We start from the raw sequence: 24,473 nt of genomic DNA, 5'->3' as shown, positions 1-24,473 counted from the left end.
TCCAGCACCTGTTGTTTCCTGACTTTTTAATGATTGCCATTCTAACTGGTGTGAGATGGTATCTCATTGTGGTTTTCATTTGCATTTCTCTGATGGCCAGTGATGATGAGCATTTATTCATGTTTTTTGGCTGCATAAATGTCTTCTTTTGAGAAGTGTCTGTTCATATCCTTCGCCCACTTTTTGATGGGGTTGTTTGTTTTTTTCTTTTAAATTTGTTTGAGTTCATTGTAGATTCTGGATATTAGCCCTTTGTCAGATGAGTAGGTTGTGAAAATTTTCTCCCATTTTGTGGGTTGCTTGCTCACTCTAATGGTAGTTTCTTTTGCTGTGCAGAAGCTCTTTAGTTTAATTAGATCCCATTTGTCAATTTTGGCTTTTGTTGCCATTGCTTTTGGTGTTTTAGACATGAAGTCCTTGCCCATGCCTAGGTCCTGAATGGTAATGCCTAGGTTTTCTTCTAGGGTTTTTACGGTTTTAGGTTGAACGTTTAAGTCTTCAATCCATCTTGAATTGATTTTTGTATAAGGTGTAATGAAGGGATCCAGTTTCAGCTTTCTACATATGGCTAGCCAGTTTTCCCAGCACCATTTATTAAATAGGGAATCCTTTCCCCATTTCTTGTTTTTCTCAGGTTTGTCAAAGATCAGATAGTTGTAGATATGCGGCGTTATTTCTGAGGGCTCTGTTGTATCTAGATTTTTAAGCATTCAAAATATATAAGAAATTTTAATATTGGCTGATATTTTGATAATTCATAGAAGGTAATAAAGAAAGGCTGCTATATTAAACCTGACTTGCACAAGGAGAACATGTGGGCTATGTGGCATGTTCCCATTTCAGAAGTGAACCAGTCGATTGTACATAGTCTCTGAGACTTTATCTTCTTATTTCCTAGTCACAGATCCAAACTTCTGGTTAATAAGTTCTAAATGTCCTTCCAGTCCCTCCATTTTCTCCTGAGGCTGTTAGAGTCCACAGACAGCTAGGATTATTCTGGAACTTAGACGGCTTTGGTCCTGGTGATTTGAACTTTTTCCTGGGAGTTCCTAGTTTGATCTGACTTTTGTCCTCAAACACACAATGCTAGAGACAATCATCCCTCCAGACATCAAGGAATTGTTACTGGATTTTCAGAAACAGATAACAGCTTTCAGATTTTTTTGGGGGGTGGGGAAGAGAGAGTTTCATAAAATGATACTTACCTTTACTATGAGGTAAACACTCTGATTATTTTCTATTTTTTTTTTCTGTTCTGTTCTGTTTCATTTTTTTTTTTTAAACCACTTAGTTCATTTCAAGAGCTTCCAATTGGTCCTAATCCTAAGGGTGAAAATCACTGGGCCAGAAAATATGGAGGATGCAGGCGGGGCACGGTGGCTCACGCCTGTAATCCCAGCACTATGAGAGGCCGAGGTGGGCGGATTGCCTGAGGTCAGGAGTTCGAGACCAGCCTGACCAACATGGAAAAACCCCATCTCTACTAAAAATAAAAAATTAGCCAGACATGGTGGCGCAAGCCTGTAATCCCAGCTACTCAGGAGGCTGAGGCAGGAAAATCGCTTTAACCTAGGAGGCGGAGGTTGCGGTGAGCAGAGATCGCGCCATTGCACTCCAGCCTGGGCAACAAAAGCGAAACTGGGGAAGGGAGGGGAGGGGAGGGGAGGGGAGGGGGAAGAGTGGAGGATGCTAGCTGACAAAAAACGAAAGTAAGAAGCTGAACAAAACTCAAAAATGATCACAGTCAGGTTTTCAGAAATGGAGCAAAGGACTGATCTGTGCAGAATGGGGTATTCAGTTCATATGGATCCCTTATACAGAGTTTCTGGAAGTGGTGACTTAAAAAAAAAAAAAAAGCAAAGATGATTTAAAATGTGATGTGTTATACAGAACTGACATTAAATAAAGAATGAGATTGCTATTCTTATTTTAGTCGTATTCCATTCATTCTGAAGGCCATAATTGTCAATTCTGGCTACAGAAAACTCTTCTTATTTATTTTTGCATTGATCAAATAAGCACAGGGAACTATAATGGCAAAGGTTTATATAGCCTTCCTTTGTGCCACAAGCTATTTAAAAAACTTTTCACATATTTTATCTCATCTTCTTTATAACTCTGTAAGTTAAGTACAATTAATATTCCCATGGTAGAAATTAAAACACTGAGACTCAGAGAAATTCAGTAACCAGCTCAAGGCCACAAACTGGTAAGCACCAGAGCAAGGATTTGAACCCAGGCAAGCTTGCCTATGCTTTTAAATACCATTCCATGATTCAGAGTCCAAAAGGATAACCAGTGAAAAGTAAGGACTGCTCTACTTTCAGCCATCCACCCACCCTCTTCCCCACCGAGACAACCACTGTCACTATTTTCTTATAAACACTTCCAGAGATATTCCATATGTATAGTAAATAAATATATATGTGTGTTTGGGCCGGGTACAGTGGCTCACGTCTGTGATCCCAGCACTTTGGGAGGCCGAGGCCAGCAGATTACTTGGGGTCAGGAGTTCAAGACCAGCCTGGCCAACATGGTGAAACCCCATCATTACTAAAAATACAAAAAATTAGCTGGGTGTGGGTGCGTGCCTGTAATACCAGCTACTCAGGAGGCTAAGGCAGGAGAATCCCTTGAACCCAGGAGGTGGAGTTTGCAGTGAGCCAAGATTGTGCCACTGCACTCCAGCCTGGGTGACAGAGTGAGAATCCATCTCAAAAAAAAAAAAAAAAAAATACACCAAAAAAAAAAAATTGTGTGTGTGAATGTGTCCTACAAATGAAACTTTTCTCATATAACGATCCACTTCCCATAAAACCGGCCATGGAGTTTTAGCAGCTCTATTCTATTCTATTCTATTGTATGGACCGAGTGCAGTGGCTCACACCTGTAGTCCCAGTACTTTGGAAGGACCAATATGGGAGGATCGCTTAAGCCCAGGAGTTCGAGAGCAGCCTGGGCAACACCGGGAGACTCTGTCTCTACAAAAAATAAAAATAAATTAGCCAGGCATAGTGGCACACACCTGTGGTCCCAGCTACTCAGGAGGCTGAGGTAGGAGAATCTCTGAGCCCGGGAGGTCGAGGCAGCAGTGAGCCGTGATCATGCTACTGCACTCCAGCCTGTGCAACAGAGCAAAACCTTGTCATAAATATATATATATTCATATATATATGAATGCACAGTAACTTCTGCTAATCATTATTGAGGAGTATTTATTTTATTGTAGTCTTTTGCTACATCAAACAATGCTTCAACAAATCACCTTGTGCATAAGGTCATTTGACACAGTCATAAACAAATCTTCAGGCTACATGCCTAATTGTATAATTTCTAAGTAAATGGATACGGGCATTTTTTTATATCTGTGTTGACAAAAAGAGAGTATGCCTCAGAATTACAGCCTTCAACAATCCACAGTGTCTAGCTAGACCTTAACAGCATTTCATTTGTTTTTACTTTTAAGTAAGGTTATCGAGTATTTATGACTAGTGATATTAGTTGTTCATTTATACAAATTATAGAAACCTTATTGACGTTAGTGAAACAGTGAGCAAGTCTTTAAAATATTTCTTATATAAATATTAAAGATGGTGCATCAAGGTAGTATTTGAATGATTAAATGTGGAAAGACTTACAATTGCTAATGGTTTCCTTGGACTGCCTGTAACAGGAGACCGAAGAGTGGGAGGTGTATAACCATTTTAAAACACCTGATTTACTTCTATAGTTTTAGTATGTTTAAATAGTTTTACGGTTACAGGAACAGGTACCTCCACTCTCACTGAGTACCACCTGGCTCAAAGTCATTCTTTATAACTAGTTTGACAGCTTTAACCTTATTCAAAATGACAGTACCCTCAGATGTCTTTGCGTGGTGATTTCACCCTCACTCACAGATTATGCTGACCTCTTACTCTACCTCATGGTAACTCTTGTTTTCCTTCTCCCCAATGCCTAGCAAAGGGTATTTGATAAATGCTGACTACTTAACATGTTTATTCAAGCTTTCCCAAGTAATTGCATCATTGAATTCTATCCATAGACATGTTTCATCGGTTTTTATATACATTGCTGGACTTATAATTTGTCTGCCACTTTCTGCTTGCCAAAACACTCTCGAGTTGAACTATGTGGCCTGTAATATATCTTTAGTGTGTTTAAGATGCCCTTGGGATTCGTTTTATCTTTCCTTTTCCACATAGCTATTCTGAATAAAAATACATGTTTCCACAAAACATATGAACCATATTAGATGTGGTCTTGCCCTGTGAACCTAGATAGTATGCTCTTTAGTGATTTCAAAAACACTCTGTTGTGAACCTCAAATTGCTTTGGATTTGAATTTGGTTCCAAAATATATTCCATAAGTATTGTATTCTGTTACCTGATATTTGTATATCAAATTATCAGTCAAATATAATGTCCAAATCCATTTACAGAAAATTCTGATCTTTGACCCAGAGGCTGCTTTTTCAAATCCCAGGTTGGAAGCATTTAGTTATACAAACCCTGCACTGTGAACTTATAACCATACTACTGCGAAGTGGCCTTTGCTTCTTTTATATGTTTCCATAAAGATTAAAGTTTAAAACTGTGTGGGAGTCCAAGCATTGCTCACATTATTTCAAGTGTAAAGTGCCACAGCTAATTTTATTTGTAATCCAGTTATTTTTAACAGTATTTCTCTTCTTATTCAAAATCTATATTTAATATAGATACTACATTTTGATTATTGGACAAAAATAAAATAATGGTGGAATTATTGACTTCAAGGCTAACAATTCTATCTTTCAAAGTCTACAATCCACCCATGAAAGATAAACTACAAATTCTGCAAAGAAAAAGAGTCTTAAAACTATCTTAATTTCATTTCAGTGTGTCACATCAGTTTTCAATCTTGTTCCAAGTATCTACTAATGCTAAAAGTGTCAGTCTTTTCTTTTCAATCACTCTGCAAATAAATAGAACCATCTTTTCAAAATCTTTATATTGTTTTTAATATTATTTAGAATATTAGGATGCATATCAGGCTTTCTTTTCCTAGCTAAATAAAGAATATTCCTTTGATACTATTTTACAGTAATTTGACAGCTTTTTGCCTTAATCCAAACAATAAGTGCTTATTGAGGGAAGTAATCGACATCAGATTTTTCCCATTATGTTTCATATAATGAGCCTGGACTGCCTAGACTTCTTATTTTGTAATAGTATCTGCAGCCACCACTTATTACACACTTGCTATTTGTCTGTGTCTTGTAAATATGAAAACATAGACTATTTTCTATAAACATTACAATGACCCCATGATGTAAATATTATTATTGTCTCCAGTTATGGATAAGGAAATCAGGGTCGGAAAAGTGAAGTATTTCCCCAATTGTGCATATCTCATATGAAGCAGAACTGGGATTTAAGCCCAGGATCTCAAGCCAAATCCTTAAATACCATGCTTGTACACTGCCAAGTTAACAAGGTAGGGCCTTTTGTTTGATGTATATTTAGTCTTACAGAAGGTGAGGAAAAAAAACTTTATTCTAAGGTCATATGTTGCAAAAATAATATTAATCAAGCAGTAAACTACAGGTAGATATTATTGATTTAACAGAAGAAAATTGCTTTTTCTTTTTTTTTTAGGAGTCTCGCTCTGTTGCCCAGGCTGGAGTCCAGTGGGGTGATCTCAGCTCACTGCAGCCTCTGCATCCCAGGTTCAAGCAATTCTCCTGCCTAAGCCTCCAGAGTAGCTGGGATTACAGGCATGGGCCACCACGCCCAGCTAATCTTTGTATTTTTTAGTACAGTTGGGTTTCACCATGATGGCCAAGCTGGTCTCAAACTCCTGACCTCAAGTGATCCACCTGCCTAGGCCTTCCAAAGAGCTGGGATTACAAGGTGTGAGCCACCATGCCTGGCCTAAAAGAAGAGAATTGCTTTTGATGAGCAACTTATCCCTTAATATTGGAAATTACTAAAATATATATTACTAATAACTGGTCAGTGTCTTTCACTTTTATCCTATGTTAATTTATTCTTCATTTAATTCCATTGTTTCCTGATTGTTTTTCAATTTTGTGTTTCACTGTGACCTCTATTTTCTTTTCTTTTTGTACCTGTTAAGTCTACATTAGGTATTCATGGTACAGTGATGTAGAATTTCATTCCAAGTGGAGATAGATCTTTATATGTATTATGATTATGTGCCTCCCTTTCTCTATGTATATACATCCTCTCTAGCTGTATATAAAATTCTTCTTAAGAAACAGAACATTGGTTTATTCAGAACTACATCCTCTACAATTTAAAAGCTTTCAGGAGCCATTTTATATTTGCAGAATATCTCAATTGTTTTGAGTGGCTTTTCAAAACAAGATACTACAGCCAGGATTTTTTTTTTCCAAAAGGCACCTGCAATTAGAGACAGAATTGGCACTCTGTGCTATTAAATCAAAACTCCCCCATCTGTTTCTTAATACCCTTGCAACATGGAGCCCAAAGGTTTAAATAGACAGCCAAATATTCATCCATTGGGCTAAATTTCTACTTACCTTTGAATATGGCACTTTATCACTGCTGTGTTGTACTGTATTAGTCATATAAAGTCATATGTAGCTAAAATACAACAGCATTCACTTTAGAAAATACCTGGAAGTGAAATGCATGGGAGAAATATGCTCAAACACTATAATATGTTGATTAGATGGCTTTTCTTCAAATGTATTGCAGCATTTGGTCTGTAGTGTGGAAAAGGTGTACAAAAAATAGAAACTGACAGATTTTTAAAAATTCCCTATATAGACATCATAAAAGGGTAACAGACATGGCTTAATTCATTTACTAAGTTTTTGTTTAATTAGTTGATAATATTTAACTATCAAAATGCTTATGTGAAAACCCAGATTTCCAGCATTTTTTTATCGTAAGATCTGATTACCATGAGCCGAGTCTCTGCTGTCCCTTAGTCAGAGGATGGACCTCCAATTTGCTATTGTCTCCCCTCGCCTGCTTCACTGATTTGTATTACCTTCCTAACTTGTGTTGAAGATGGAATTTGTGGCTCTGTAAGAACTTAATGGACTCTGAAAGATGCCACAGGAAACTTGACTCAATACAGTGAAGTATGGTGAGGCCAGTGACAGATTAACTCATTACTAACAAAACCACGATAAAATGCATTATACGCACTGGTCAGCCGAGCCTTGAACAACTAGATAGATCTAAAGCATCACAACTCATGAAAGCTCTATAATATTAATAACAGATTTGCCCCACCTGAGATTTTTTCCCCTCAACAAAAGTATCAAAAACAAGATAAATTAAGAAATTTTAGAGAACTTAGGTTTTTAGCATGTCAATAAATATTCGCTGTTTTTCCAAAGGTCTATAAACCCTTGACTGAAGTGGGCTTTTCCACCTACAACTGGGTCATTTTAATACCTAAGGAAACTGCAAAATGCTTCTATTCTTAGCAGAGTCCTCTGAACCAAAAATGACTGATGGAGCAAATACAGACTCCAAAAGTGTGCCCAAGAAAGGAAAGGAAATCCCTAAATCTAATCCCAAACAGATTACTTCAAAAGAGTTCCTCCAGTAAATAAAAGAAACAATATAAAGTGCAACTTTCAAAAAAACTCTCATTTGTTTATTTTTACACCATTTGTGAAGAAATGTTCATAAGAGGTAACATTCTGGAGTCTTCCACAGTTACAGTCCTGTCTTAAGTCTCAATATGATGTACAACTGTCAAGACCAAGATAGAACTTGACCTAATTATGAGAGTATCTTTCCATCACAATAGCACTGATTAAGGGCTTAGTTTACGTTTAGACAATTCTCTACCTTTAAATGGCATTTATATTAATTCATCTTATGTTGCTGACAGAAAAGCTCAGTCATAATGCATTGTCAGGTGTTTTTATCTCATGCAAGAGCTTGCTCTCATGAGCAATTATAATCTAATTAAAGTCATTAATGTTTATTCCTTTGGGAAATATAGTTATTCATAGACATCAGAATCTTTTATGTTTTCCCACCACTATATAATTCATATTTTGTTTCTCACTTCTGAGACTCTTCAGGAGTTATTTTCCTGTCACCCTAAAATAGAAATATACCCTTTGGCAATGTTTTCAACATTTGCCAAAGCTATTTGCAGTTAAATTGAATAAAAAATGAATAATGTGTTTATTAGGAGTCTCAGGAGCAGAGATGCAACTTTTCTCATTATGTTATATTAATGTTTCTGCTCAGCTACATGATATTAATAATTTTATAACATAAATAGTAGATTAAGATTTGAAAAGTCATAACATCTACAGGAACATACCTGGACTGGAAATTCTTCCACATAGTGGCAATATCCTTTAAATCAACATAAAAATACAAATATGGTATAAACTTTTAAAATTTAATTTTCCTGGGAAGTGTTTTTATTTTTTAAAACTAGGATGCATTTTTGTATTGATATTATAATATTTCTATGAACACATTCTCCAATATACCTAGAGGGTCCTTAACTAAATAATACATGTATTAGAAAAGAAAGACAACAAAATTTTTTATACTGTTTACTTATCATTGCACAAGTCATATACTCCATTTCAAAGGACAAATAAGCATAAATGTTAATAGACAATAATGATACAACTTTTTGAGCATGTACTGTGCCTGCCACTGGTTTAAATGTTTCATCCACCTCATTAAATCCTCATATCTTATTAGGATTATCCTCTTTTAACAGGGGAAACTGGAGCACAGAAAGATTAAGTAACTTGTCAAAAGTCAATCAGCTAGTAAATAAATGATGGAGCCAGAATACAGTTGACTCTAGTGCCTGGACTTCCACCGTCTTTTCCTATGCTATACTGTCTCCTAAATTTAGAGCTTCTCCCTTTTTGAAGTTGTAGTTATTCAAGTGCTATCTATGAGTTCTGAACCTTCCTGACATTCATTGAATGACTGCTTCTGTGACACTATTGCAAAGTAGTTAAAATAAGTATATATTCAGCCACCATGCCTGCCACTTTACAAACTGCATGGATCTAGGCTTGTTATTTAAACTCTCTAAGCCTCAGTTTTTCATTCATAAAATGGTACGTACCTCATAGAGCTGTTCAGAAAATTAAACAAAGAATGCAAGTAAAGCACTTCACTAAATGTCTGGCTCATAGAAAGCAATCGATAGATGTTAACTATTACTATGGCTTTAGTGTTCAAGTGCATGCATAAGGTGCTCTTTTAAGGAGTCAAGAGACTTCCAGGAATCATCAAATAAAAACACAATTTCATGTCTGATACAAGGCTGTGTTGCTTTTGTTTTTGTTTTTGTTTGTTTAAACACTAAAACAGGGAGCCTTTCAACAATGTGCATATTATCCATGAAATAAATAATCAATGATCTTACTGCTGGAGTTGCAGATTTTTCTGGTAGATTAAGAATACAAATTAAATAATAGGGAAGTAGCTATGCCTTTGAAGCTGTTGTTTTAAAAAAACCAGTACTTCTTAATGGTATATAAGAATAATGGTGAATCAGAAATATTTTGTAAGAATTTTGTAAAAATCTGTAAGACAGTCCTAACACTGTCTTTAGTACTCTTTACTAAAAGCCAATAAATGATGCTTAGAAAATAAGGTCTTGAAATAACATCCCTATGGTTATGTCCTCCTTGTCTATATGGCAAATATTTTTAAGAATATTTTTACCCAAATTTACTATCCTTTCATCTATGAATGTTACTGTTAGTGGTTCCCAAACTTTAAATCACCCTAAAGATGATGACGATTTTAATCAAGTGAGGTACGTTATTGATAAAAGGATTTCAAAAAGTAGAATTACTGTGATACTAAAGAGTTTTAGGTTTCAGGGTCCCTCATTTGCATGGGGTCCTTCCAAGACCCTAGGATGTTGAGTGGGAGATACATTTGGTTTGAATTTAATGTGCATTATTTATGTGGCTCACAGTCACTTTCTTGTATAGTTAAGTTATTGCTGGCTTTCCTAGTATAGAAATGAATTCCAAAAATACTCCTAATGCCCACTGTGGTGAGTTATCCAGCATTTTTATTGCAAAGGTGAGAGACAGAGTCCTATCATGATATGAATATGCCTATGGTAGTCAAAACTGGAATTATGTGAGAAGAAATTAGATTGTGAATGTATGGAACCATAAGTTGGTATGTGGAAAATAATTATACAGATGTGTTGGCAGTTATTTAATAAAAATATAATTTCTCTGAATCTTTCACTGTTTGAGGGTTTTGTCCCAGCTTTTTAAACTATTCAATCGGTTACTTTTTTCTAATTTTAAATAAATGTGGACTTTTATGCTTAACTTTGCATTTGTAATTTTGTATCCTTTTACATAAAAGAGCTCAAACCACATAGGCTTTAGTCCCACCAAACCTGGATCTACCTTGACCATAATATGTAATAGAAGACTGATTATCCTATTTCCCCACTTTTCCCAAATAGAATTATCTTAAGGTCAAATAAAATCTTTCTCACTGCAAAAAAAAAAAAAGGCTTCTATGAAAAAATAAAAGTATAAGAGAATCAGAACCCAGCCAAATTAGGAATAGGAAATATTTAAAAATCCTCAAAAATCCTCATTTGGGCACAGTGGCTCAAGGTCTGGCAGAAGGATCACTTGAACCTGGAGGTCAAGGCTACAGTGAGCTGTGATCGCTTCACTGCAGTCCAGCCTGGATGACAGAGTGAAACCCTGTCTCAAAAAAAATTAATTTAAATTTATAAAGTTAAAAAAATAAAAAACTCAATTATTGTTCTTCACATGTCAACATAATGATCCATAAATACATTAATTTCAGCATCCATTCACATAGTCAAGGTATGCAATAATTTTATCTGAGCTAACACCTTTTAAGTATGAAAGATATTAATATAATTTTAAAATTAGTCTTTTTGGAATATGCCTAGTACCTGAGAGAAAAGGTTGGCACAATTTAACCTTGATAAAGGCACAAAACTATACACACCCATGTATAAATACAAATGTAAAAATCTTCAATTTTTCAATTTTGGGAAGACCAAAGTAAGAATGGCTACAATCCAGAATTTTCCAAAAGCTTTAAATTCATTCCAGGGAAGGATTGCCTGAGTCTATAGCAGTCTTCATTTACTGGTCACCCTAAAATTTCATCTAAAAAGTTTTGGTCAATATTTGAATTGATCTAAAATTTCCACCCTGCCCAGGGAATCCCAGAAGCTGGTATTCATCACCAAACACTTGTATAATATCCATTGAGCATTTTGTTCCAGGCATCATAAGCTACCTAAAAGCCCATCTTGATTTTACAGTAATTGACATAGCAAGTGAAATGATACTGGGCTATTAAGTGCCATATGAAATGTGTGAAAACGTCACTGAATCAATAGATGATATATTCATTTAAACTAACTCCTGGGGCAGGGTGGGGGGAAGGCATTGAATTCAGCATGATGAAAAGATTGTAATTTATTAACTGTAATCAGTAAATGCCCATAAGTTTGGCATTTACTCATACTCTGGCACAATAATAAAGAAAATCATAAAACCAGATTCCCCAAAGGCTAAGTACTTCAATATTTGGCAGCTGGGGGCAATAGTCTTACATTTTGCCATGAAACCATTTTCTCCAAGAAATCTGCCGAAAGAGGATATTGGAATTACATAGTATTCTAGCTCCACCAAGTGACAGCTTTATATTGTTACTGCGTTGCTGCTACTCATCGGCCAACCTCTGAGGGGTACACTAACCAAATTATACATTCAACTTACAACATGCTCATTCAGCTAGCCAAACTTGAGGGGATTTTTTTTCCTATTCAATCATGATGCAAAAAAAATTGCATTTGTACTTCTAAAATTCTAGTCTCAGTTTGGCCTTCCTAATATGTATGTTTGAAATCGAAAATCTTATATAATTATTTGCAATTTATTATGTCACATTCCATTCCAAGTTTATGACTACTTTTGTTGAAAAAGTATGGGATACAATTTTACTATTCTACACAGACATTTGTGTTTTAGAAATTAAAGTTTATGTAATTCAAAGTAGTTATCTTTCTTTAAAAATCTACAAAGAAAACAAGTAAGAATCATGGACATTTTTAAAGAACAGTAATTTTCTGGCTCAGAATTCTTGTTTATAAGCTACAGAATAATAGGAGAGCTTTTTTGTCAAATAAAAGGCTACATTATATTTCTTTTAAAAGTAGCATATGTTCATTATTTGAAATAAATAATTAACTTATGACACAGGAATATATTTTTAAAAGAGAACAAAAAATTTAAAATTATTCATAATTTCTTCACCCAAAAGTATCCAATATTATATTCTAGTGGATAATATCAGGTTATTTGCTAAACATATATTTACATATGTATCGGGAGGTACAAAAATAGCATGCTATAATACAAGCTATTTTGTAGTATGCTTCCTTTTTTTTCTTTTTTTGCATTTTCTTTTCTACATGCACAGCTGTGAGCTTTTTTCTTCATGAAGGTTATAATGTATAATATTGTATTACACAGCTGCGTAGTATATCAATGTATGAACATATTCTTACTGTATATCCAATGTCCTATTGTTAAACTTTTTTGTTGCTGCCAGTTTTCCTCTATAACAGGCAACTCTGAATATACAATTTTGCATGATATAGTTTTATTAATATCAGATTAAAGTACCTTTAAAGCAAAAAAGCATTATTAACAAAAAAGAATTACTACTTCATGTTTAAAAGGGTCATTTCACCAAAATAACAGAAAAATTTTAACTTGTCTACATCTAAAGCATAACTTTAAAAGCAAAAATTGACAGAACCAAATGATGTTGACATTATATAAGGAATTCATACAGAGAGTTTTACATATATAGGAAATTATATAAGGATTTTTACACTTTTGATTATTGCTAGGTAAGAGTATATTCTTACCCTCAAAATGGTAAGAATGTAGAAAATTTATATATATATTCAATGTTCATTTATTATTTCATAATTTAAATTTTAAAAAGTAAAAGGATATCCTTTTACCAAACTACAAAAATAAATGGATTGAGAATGAACCTTCTCAGCTGACTAGAAAATTGCACACATTCTACCTCCTAAATCATGTGAAGAAATGAAGAGTTCTCAAGAAACTTAAAGCTAGGAGACTGAAATTGTTAAGCACTAGTGAATAGCAGCAGGGACCATATTTTCTGAACCATCCATTATGGGTGCCCCAAATGAGTCCCCACTGAGTAATGGTGTGTATTCCAAACGTTTTAAGTCAATTTTTTGGAACTCAGGATACATTATTCTCATAGAAATAATGTTGCAGACAATGTATTAATAGAATAGCCCACACAAGTCCACTTAACTCATACTATAGATGAATTATATTGTTAACTAACAGGCCCACAGAACCCAACCATCATCAACAGTATTGTTTCTCAGGGAAAATTAATATCAACTTCACCCCAAACAGCATAGTGCTTGTTTCCCCTAATGTAGCGCTAGGAATGAGAAGGTAAATTTTCCCCCACATGCTAACCAAAGTCACAGGGCTGGAATTCCAGTGACTCTAGAGGTTCTTGGAAGGAAATTTAGGAAATAAAAAAGCATCCCACAGTTCTAGCCCTCCCTCACCCACTACCCCAACCAAATCTGCCCAGCTAGACAGTCTCAGACACAACCAATGATAGCGAAGAAGAGTCCTGAGCACACCCAGAAGCTGCAATATCAGAACTTTTCATCCATTCCCAGTATGCTTTGTGAAGAGAACCTATGGCAACCAGGCCTAGAAATGACTGCTCTGGTCAAAGTTCTTGTCTAAGGTAAGTATTTGAGTTCAGTATTCATTCAAGGGCTGTCTGAACTGTAGCAAATAAATATTACCAATAGGAGATTGGGGGATAATAAGACATTCCCTTACCTGAAGCAGAAGAGACCAAGAACACGTTATTGGGCCAGGGAGGCCCATCGGCCTGTCATTCACAGCACAGGATTGTGGGTAAATGGACTTTCTCTAGATGCTCTATAACACCCTTGGGAGACAAGTGGGTGACAGGTACAATCCCTCCATTTTTCACCAAGCGTAAATGAAGCCCAGAAAGTGTAGGTGGCAGAGTTCCAGAAAGCTTTTCAAAAAGTAAGAAGCTAACCTTCCAAAGCTGGCCACTTTTCTTTCTAGGTGAAAAGTCTTGCATCAAGTACAAGTATTTCATGTTAAGACTTGCTAAAAAGTCTTTAGGGATTTGTTGATAAAGCATTGCTCAGGTCTCAGGGGGAAGAAAATATCAATTTATAACTGGGACATTTTGCAAATGTTTCAACTCTCAGCATAGCTAATTATGCTTCCTAGGGCTTTTCCTAGAATTTTCTTGACTATTTGAATTAGTGATAAATTACTTGAATATTTCTTCTGATTACACATGAAATCAAACTTTCTTACTTCTAGAGTTTTTCTCCCTCTACTTCTTTCCTAATTATCTGGACTAATCAGAAAGAACACTGATATCTACTCTCATTTCTAAGAAATATGTGATATATAATTTTTATCCACACGTCAGACTTACCAAATTCATCTTCCAACTCTAGGAAAGATAGTCTTGTGATGTACTTTATGTTCAAATTATCTTTATAAATTATATTTTATTATGTAAATCCATCTTTTCATCCCAAGTAGGACTTCTCAGAAATCTCCTTGGACTGAAAGAAGTAATAGTTATTGAAATACAGTATTTCAAAAAAAGATGACAAATACACAACACAGAAAAGAGAAAGAGAAAAAAACTGGCAGAATAATAATAGAGGTCTCTTACTCTCGTTATTTAAGCCATAGAAATTCTAGTTACACTTTCATCTGGCATCTCAATTGAAGTTCTTTAAGGCATTCAGCATGTCAACCTTCTCAGGATGTTTCTTCATCCTAAGGAAAAGAGTAACGTGCACTTCAGAAGTGTTCACTTTGTAAAAATTCATTTCTGAAAATAGATGCTAGCCTTCTCTGACTTCGTTTGGTCAAGTATAAGGTCCTTAACGCTCACTGTCTCCTGGGATAATTAGCTAGACAAGTAATTTAAAATAACACAAATGCCAAAGAAGAACAATAAGAAAACTGGCCATTTTTGCTGGGTGAGTTATGGCTCCTAATGTCTCTGCTGTCATTTGGAATGTGTGAACCATGCTGGTAAATAAATGAAAAAGCCATAGGTGGCCACATAATCACAATGGTCAGGGGCAGGACAATGAATAAGGGAGAATAAGCTGGATCAGGGAACAAAGAAAGGGACTAGAGGCAAAATGAACTTCTTTCTTTCCATTAATCACAAGACTTTGTGCCTCTTTCTTCTCTATGACATACAATTTCCCCCTAAATCTGAGACTGATATCTAAGAATAAAAAGTGCATTTTAGTCTGGAGTTATTTTGCCACCAACCAGAGGACCAGTCACCCACAGAAACAGGGGCTGCCAGATTCTCACAGCTGCCCAGAATCAGCAGCTATGAAAAAGAGAAGCCTGCTGATTTTGCTGTCCTGTGCAGAAGAGGGGCAGCTTCATTATAGACACCTCCAAGGCAAGTTGGAAGTGAGAATAGGTTGACTCCAAACAGAGCTGCAGTGAGAATGGGTTGACTCCAAACAGAGCTGGAGAGAGAATCTACCATGTACTAATGACAAGAGAAAAATAAAGTCAAGAAAATAAAGAAATAAAGAAAAGTAAAGTCACAAGTAGCTTCAAGAATCTTGCCTGCAAGAATCTTATTTCAATATATGTAACTTGGGTTTTTATTTTCTCAGTTTCTCTACCACTATTTTTTTCATACAGTAGGCCACGTGTGTGTACACTGAATAAATGAATGGGATGTGGTCAGCTTCTCCCTACTAATGCTTCAAATCTTTACTGATGCTGGAGCTTAATAATGTTTACACAAATTGTTTGGAGTTGTAAAAACATTCAGGGATATAGATTTGTCAAAGAATATTAATTTATGTGAAGAGATAGACACAGTATATTGCTAAATTAACAATACAGTACAACAACCATATATTGCTAAATTAAAAACAACAGTACACAAAACATAGTTATACTATGTTACTATTTTAGATACAATTATATATTCATTCATTCCATCAACAAATATTTATTGAGCTTCTACTATATGCCTGTCACTATTAAATTCATAACAATCTTTTGCCCTTGAAGATTAAATGGGGAGGAAGTAGAGAATCAACAATGACAATAAATAATAGATGTAATAAAATAAGTACATTACATAGTCTGTTAGAAAATCCTAAATTCTGTTAAGAAAAGCACAGTGAAGCAGGACAATGGGGATTGGAAGCAGGCATTGGAGGTGGGGATGAAATGTGGAAATGGGTTGCAGTTTTAAATAGTGTGGTCAGGATAGGCAATTTTTGAATGTGGGATTTGAGCACAGACTAGAAGGCGAGGAGGTATAAGGGAGATTACCCCACTTGGAAAAGACAGCCAGAGCAAAGGCCTGAAGGTGGGTGTGCCTGGGGTGCATAAGCAACAGCAATGAGGTGACTGTGTCTAAAGAAGAGGAAACAAGTGAGAGAAAAGAAAGTTAGATAGGTACTAAAGGTATCAGATGATGTGGGTCCTTATATGACAAATGTAGTATTTTTTTATGTTAATACTAGAAAGGCACAAGCTAAAATAATTTTCTTTTTTGCTGTTTTAGAATTGCAAATAATTTATATTTTCATTGTTCTTTTCTATGTACTGCTTTAAAAATTAGGAAAAGAAGTTATCATAAGAAACAATTTTAATAAAATTTAGAATAAATTCAAGTTAGCTAATCCCTCATTCCCTATCACTGCTATGAAGATGGTATACCTTAAAAGTTCAGGCTATGGGCCGGGCGCAGTGGCTCATGCCTGTAATCCCAGCACTTTGGGAGGCCAAGGCGGGTGGATCATGAGGTCAGGAGATTGAGACCATCCTGGCTAAAACAGTGAAACCGTCTCTACTAAAAATAAAAAAAAAAAAAATTAGCCGGGCGTGGTGACAGGCACCTGTAGTCCCAGCTACTCAGGAGGCTGAGGTAGAAGAATGGTGTGAACCCAGGAGGCAGAGCTTGCAGTGAGCCGAGATCGCGCCACTGCACTCCAGCCTGGGCAACAGAGGCTACAGTAACCAAAACAGCATGGTACTGGTACCAAAACAGAGATATAGATCAATGGAACAGAACAGAGCTCTCAGAGATAACGCCGCATATCTACAACTATCTGATCTTTGACAAACCTGAGAAAAACAAGAAATGGGGAAAGGATTCCCTATTTAATAAATGGTGCTGGGAAAACTGGCTAGCCATATGGAGAAAGCTGAAACTGGATCCCTTCATTACACCTTATACAAAAATTAATTCAAGATGGATTAAAGACTTAAACGTTAGACCTAAAACCATAAAAACCCTAGAAGAAAACCTAGGCATTACCATTCAGGACATAGGCGTGGGCAAGGACTTCATGTCTAAAACACCAAAAGCAATGGCAACAAAAGCCAAAATTGACAAATGGGATCTAATTAAACTAAAGAGCTTCTGCACAGCAAAAGAAACTACCATCAGAGTGAATAGGCAACCTACAAAATGGGAGAAAATTTTCGCAACCTACTCATCTGACAAAGGGCTAATATCCAGAATCTACAATGAACTCAAACAAATTTACAAGAAAAAAACAAACAACCCCATCAAAAAGTGGGCAAAGGACATGAACAGACACTTCTCAAAAGAAGACATTTATGCAGCCAAAAAACACATGAAAAAATGCTCACCATCACCGGCTATCAGAGAAATGCAAATCAAAACCACAATGAGATACCATCTCACACCAGTTAGAATGGCAATCATTAAAAAGTCAGGAAACAACAGGTGCTGGAGAGGATGTGGAGAAATAGGAACACTTTTACACTGTTGGTGGGACTGTAAACTAGTTCAACCACTGTGGAAGTCAGTGTGGTGATTCCTCAGGGATCTAGAACTAGAAATACCATTTGACCCAGCCATCCCATTACTGGGTATATACCCAAAGGACTATAAATCATGCTGCTATAAAGACACATGTACATGTATGTTTATTGCAGCACTATTCACAATAGCAAAGACTTGGAACCAACCCAAATGTCCAACAATGATAGACTGGATTAAGAAAATGTGGCACATATACACCATGGAATACTATGCAGCCATAAAAAATGATGAGTTCATGTCCTTTGTAGGGACATGGATGAAATTGGAAATCATCATTCTCAGTAAACTATCACAAGGAAAAAAACCAAACACCGCATGTTCTCACTCATAGATGGGAATTGAACAATGAGAACACATGGACACAGGAAGGGGAACATCACACTCTGGGGACTGTTGTGGGGTGGGGGGAGGGGGGAGGGATAGCATTAGGAGATATACCTAATGCTAAATGATGAGTTAATGGGTGCAGCACACCAGCATGGCTCACGTATACACATTTAACTAACCTGCACATTGTGCACATGTACCCTAAAACTTAAAGTATAATAATAATAAAAGAAAAAAAAAGTTCAGGCTATGAGCACACATCTTGTAAGCCACAGTCTTTCTCCCCATAACACAGAAGATAAAAGAGAATCAATAGTTTCATGCAGCTCAAAGATCAGAGCTCACCCATACTAGGGCTGCTGCTCATTAGAGCCAGTGTCTCCAGTGGTTTCATCTGACAGACTCAGTGCCCTGCCATCTAGGCCTGTGACAGTCCCACCTGACCAATTCCTGCCTTAGCTGCTCCATTCAACAAACACTGACTGAGCACATATTACCAGGAATATGGATCTCTGCCGCTGTGGACCCAAAATCTAAGAGACTATCTGCTAAACCAACAATTACAGTAAGCTGTAATGAAAGATATAATAAAGGTAAATAGAGGGTGTCCCCAGAAGAATAGCCTGAGCATGGTGTGGGAAGGATAAGAAAGCCTTCCAGGAAGGGAATGGCTGAGGTCAATCTTAAAAGATAAATGGGAATGAGGCAGAAGGATGGGTGGGCAGGCAACTTGGCAGAGAAGACAACTTCTGCAAAGGCATTAAAACAAAAGACAGACGTGTTTCTCAGACATTAATGTGAATATAAATCGCTAGAAGATGTTAAAATGTAGGTTTGGGTTCAGTAGGTCAGGGTGAGGCCTGAGATTTTGCATTTCTAACAAATTCTTAGGTGTTGCCAACACTGCTGGCTGAAGGACCACATCTGCCGGATGGGGACCACGCTTTGCAATACTGGAACTAGAGCAGTGTGTTTCCAAACTTTGCTGTATATTGGAATCATCTGGAGACTTTTTAAAAGTACTGATGCCTGGATCCACCCTCAGACATTCAGATACAGTGGATCTGAGATGCAACTTGCACATCAGAGTTTTTTAAGTCTCTCCCAGGTGGTCCTATCATGCAGCAACATTTGGGAATCATTGACATTCAAAAAAACAAAAGAGGATCCAATTCCTGTGGGGAATTGGAAGGAAATGTAATGGGTGAGGTCAGCAGGTGCCAATCAAAAAGATCCCCCAAATTATCACACTAGGAAGTCTGGAGATATATATCTCATCTCTTGAATAGCTAATAAATTCTCAAAACTATAACATGAAAATCCAAACTCCTGATTTTCACTCCCCCAACATAAACATCATAAAAAGCTTTGCCCCACGTTTAGTCTTTCCCATCTCAGTAAATCTCAGCTTTTCCTTCCTGGTACTCAAGGAGTCTTCCTTGAAGCCTACTCCCCACCTCCAAACTAGCAGTAAATCCTATCAGCTTTACCTTCTAAATACATCCAAAACTGTCTGAGATTTCTTCAAAATAATATAGTAGGAGGATTGAAATAGGTAATAAACAAGAGAAAATTGGTCCTGAGTTACTAATTTTTTTGAAGTTGGAGGGGTTTCTTATATTCTTCTCTTCACTTCCATACATATTCTATGTTTTCCACCATGAAAAGTTTGCATATGTATTTTTACCATCTTTGTCACTACTGCAAAGGCCTAAGGCACTCCCAGCTCTTAGGTGGGTTATGGCAAATGCTCCTTAATTGCCTCCTAAGCCCTTTCTAATGGCTTTCTGTCTTGCCCCATTTCCAGCTTTTCTCCACAAAGCAACAGAGGTATCCAGTTCAGTAGACTCATATTACTCCTCCACTCAAAACTCTCCAATGGCTTCCCAACTCACCCACAACAAAAACTAAAATCTCCACAATAGTGCATAATCTGCACGGACCCTGCACCATTTCTTTCTACCTCTTTGATCTTATTTTCTACTTATTTCTTCACTTTAAAGATACAAGCCTTCTTACTTTTTCTTCAAAACCGCAAGACGTTTCCCCTCCTTGTTGCCTGTGAGGTGATTGCTACCTCTACCTGGAATGCTTTCCTCCTAGATATCCTCATGGCTTGTCCTCACCTCCCTCAGGTCCTCACTCAAATACCATTGCCTTTGTGAGACTTTTCTGACTTTTCCGTTCTCTTTGTTTTTAATTGACATATAATAATTGCACATATTTATGAGTTACAGTGTGATGTTTCAATGTGTATATATATTGTACAATGATCAATCAGGGTGATTAGCATACCCATCACCTCAAACACTTGTCATTTCTTTGTGGTAAGAACATTCAAACTCCACTCTTCTAGCTATTTTGAAGTATGCAATACATTATTGTTGACTATAGTCATCCTACTAAGCAATAGAACACCAGAACTAACTTCTCCTACCTGTTACTTTGCACCTGTTGACCAATCTCCCACCATTCGCCTTCCCTGTACTCTCCCCAGCTTCTGGTAACCACTATTCTACTCTCTACTTCTATATAAGATCAAGTTATTTAGATCTCACATATGAGTGAGATCATGAGGTATCTGTTCTTCTTTTTTCTTTTCTTTCTTTTTTTTTTTTTTTTTTTGAGACGGAGTCTTGCTCTGTTGCCAGGCTGGAGTGCAGTGCCACGATCTCGGCTCACTGCAACCTCCACCTCCCAGATTCAAGCGATTCTCCTGCCTCAGCCTCCCAAGTAGCTGGAACTACAGGCACGTGCCACCACGCCCAGCTAATTTTTGTATTTTTAGTAGAGACGGGGTTTCACCATGTTGGCCAGGATGGTCTCGATCTCTTGACCTCATGATTCACCCGCCTCAGCCTCCCAAAGTGCTGGGATTACACGCATGAGCCACTGCGTGGGCCCAGTATCTGTTGTTCTGTACCTAGCTTATTTCACTTAATGTCCTCTAGGTTGATCCATGTGGTTAAAAGTGACAGAAATTCACTCTTTTTATGGCTGAATCGTATTCCATTAGGTATATACACTACATTTTATCCATTCATCCATTGGTGGATATTTGGATATTTAGATTGATTCCATATCTTGCCTATTATGAATAGTGCTGCAATAAACATTGCAGTGCAGATATCTCTTTGACATACTGATTTCATCTCCTTTGGATATACACCAGTAGTAGGATTGTTGGATCACATAGTAGTTCTAGTTTTAGTTTTTTCTTATTTTTCTGTTTCTTGCATAGACAGGGTTTCACTATTTTGCCCAAGCTGGTCTTCAAGAAATCTTCCCTCCTCAACCTCCCAAAGTGCCAGAATTACAGGAATGAGCCACCACATCCACCTTTATTTGTAATTTTTGGAGGAATCTCCATACTGTTTTCTATAATGGCTGTACAAATTTACATCCCCACCAACAGCGTACAGGAAGAGTTCCCCTTTCTCCATATATGAGTCAACATTTGCTATTTTTCATCTTTTTGATAATAGCCATTCCAACCAGGGTGAGGTGATGGCTCATCGTGGTTTTGATCTGTATCTCCTTGATGATTAGTGATGTTAAGGATTTTTTCATATACCTGTTGGCCATTTGTAGGACTTCTTTTAAGAAATATTTATTCAGAGCTTTTTCCCATTTTTGATCGAATTTTTTTTGCTATAGAGTTGGGTTTCTTAGGTATTCTGAATATTAACTTCTTAGTTAATGCATAGTTTATAAATATTTTCTCCATTTCTGTAGGTTATCTCTTCACACTCTGTTGATTTTTTCTTTTGCTGTGCAGAAGCTTTTCAGTTTGATGTAGTCCCATTTGTCTAGTCTTGCTCTTGTTACCTGCCCTTTTGACATCTTTTCCAAAAAGTCCTTGCCCAGACTAATGTCATAACTGATTTCTCTTTTGTAATTTGAAGCCCTGCCTCTAGCACTACCTCTCCTGCATTTCTTTTCACATGCATTTATCATGATCTGTCATAATACTTGTTTTACATATTAATTCAGTCATTTTCTAACTCCTTTTTATCGACCCTTATCCTGGCCTCTCACAGGCAATTAGAGTGTATGCTCTATAAAAACAATGATTTTTGTTTGTCTTTTAATGCCCTATATTTCAAATTCCTTGAATATGTCTCTCGTCAGATGGTAGTTACTCTATAAATATTTGTTGACTGATTGAATGGATCAGTCAATCAACTAACATTTGTTTCCCTCTTGGATAAGAGACTTCCATCGCACATAAAGTACTTAGCATAGTTGTACCACAATATCAAGATGATAGCTCCTATTATGATATATATTTCCCTGTAGCAGGGTTGAGCAAGCTTTTTCTCTGTAAAGGGCCCACCTTTTCTTTCAAGTCATACAATCCTTTCTGCTACAACCACTGAACTCTGCCACTGTAGAAGGAGTTAGAGATAGTAGATAAACAAAAGGGCATCATCGTGTTGGAGTGAAACTTTATTTACAGGTTTAGCCCACGGGCCATAGTTTGCCAGCCCCTGCTTTATAACAGAGATTCCCAATTTCATTACTTAAATATGTGCAAAAGAATTGCCTATCTCATGTCAAGTAATGCAACCAAAAGCAGTAGAAATAACCAAATCCCACAAAATAGGTAAAATAACTTCAAATAATAAAAGGCTGATGTGACCAACTAATTCAAGACTATCATTAAGGCAGTTTGGCATAGCTTAATAGCACTTAGCATTTTTTAGAAATAATGGTGCACCTGATAGTTGGTGAAGTTTTATGAAATATTCTTTTATGCCTAAAATATCTACAATTGTTTCTACTTCTTGCACTGAACCTTGACTAATATAGCATACATTAATCTAACTTGCCCAGAATAATTTATATACATTCTGTCTATAGTATTCCTCTGATCTATGAGTAAATTATATGTATGTCTGTGTACATGCATACATATGTGTGTGTGTATGACACAGATAGTTTGGGTAACTTTCTGTTTTGAAAAGTTTAATTCATAAAGCCACACTTTTTAATATAATTATTTAAAATTATTTTGATTATGTTTTAGAATATTTTCAGGTTAGTAAACAAATTTAGAATACCTATTTTATAGAATATGTTTTATCTATTTTTATTATTAATAAATAATTTATTATTAATAAAAACCAAGACTATTTGACTAACTCTAGATTTCCTACTTTCCTCCCTGATGACTAGTACTGGCTCAGTGATGTAAAGTGCAACTTCTTTCAATATTATGAAAATGTACCATCAGGCCAGGCACGGTGGCTCCCACCTGTAATCTTAGCACTTTGGGACGCTGAGGCAGGCAGATCGCTTGAGCTCAAGACCGGCCTGGGCAAAATGTGAAACCCCGTCTATACAAAAAATACAAAAATTAGCTGGGTATGGTGGTATATGCCTGTAGTCCCAGCTACTTGGGAGGCTGAGGTGGGAGGATCACTTGAGCCTGGGAGGCAGAGTTTGCAGTGAGCCAAGGTCACACCACTGCACTCCAGCCTGAGTGACAGAGTGAGACCCTGTCAATAGAAAGAGAGAGAGAGCAAGAAGAAAGAAAGAAAGAAAGAGAGAGAGACAGAGGAAAAGAAAGGAAGAAAGGAAGGAAGGAAGGAAAGAAGAAAGGAAGGAAGGAAGGAAGAGAGAAAGAAAGCAAGAAAGAGAAAGAAAGAAAGGAAGAAAGGAAGGAAGGAAGGAAAGAAGAAAGGAAGGAAGGAAGGAAGAGAGAAAGAAAGCAAGAAAGAGAAAGAAAGAAAGAAAGAAAGAAAGAGAAAGAAACAAAGAAAGAAAGAAAGAAAGGAAGAAAGAAAGAAAGAGAGAAAGAAAGAAAGAAAGAAAGAAAGAGAAAGAAAGAAAGAAAAGAAAGAGAGAGAGAGAGAGGGAGGGAGGGAGGGAGGAAGGAAGGAAGGAAGGAAGGGAAGGGAAAAAATGTACACTTTATCAAAAAAGAAGCAGATTCATTAAGAGTACTCATATATGCTACAAGTAGGAATATCTCTGGCAAATGGTTCACTCATGAGGAGAAGGAGCCAGAAATACAAGATTGGCACACTAAAGCAGAAAAGAGAAAGGGATGCTAACTCAAAACAGGCAACAGGTTTTCACTTCAGAGAAGTGGCCAGATGAGCAAGGTACAATGTCCAAAGGAATAATAAAATAAACTGCATCACAATTTCATTTCCAAT

At 36.6% G+C, this 24,473-nt stretch overlaps 1 long non-coding RNA gene across 1 annotated transcript in view; it reads right to left on the bottom strand.

Annotated features, from left to right (window-relative positions):
- Positions 1–3,025: 3,025 nt before the first annotated feature.
- The window catches only part of LOC129532671 (uncharacterized), a 48,224-nt gene continuing 26,776 nt past the window's right edge, over positions 3,026–24,473 (bottom strand). Inside the window, exons 3-5 of the long non-coding RNA XR_008678512.2 lie at positions 14,806–14,912; positions 14,560–14,692; positions 3,026–3,122 (exon numbers count right to left, since the gene is read on the bottom strand). This is a non-coding gene — a long non-coding RNA (uncharacterized lncRNA). The remainder of the gene's footprint in view (positions 3,123–14,559; positions 14,693–14,805; positions 14,913–24,473) is intronic.

The sequence above is a fragment of the Gorilla gorilla genome, chromosome 2 (assembly GCF_029281585.2).
Source record: "Gorilla gorilla gorilla isolate KB3781 chromosome 2, NHGRI_mGorGor1-v2.1_pri, whole genome shotgun sequence".
In the NCBI taxonomy this organism is placed as follows: domain Eukaryota; kingdom Metazoa; phylum Chordata; class Mammalia; order Primates; family Hominidae; genus Gorilla; species Gorilla gorilla.
The sequence above is the reverse complement of the archived record's forward strand: the minus strand, read 5'-3'. Positions and strand labels throughout refer to the sequence as shown.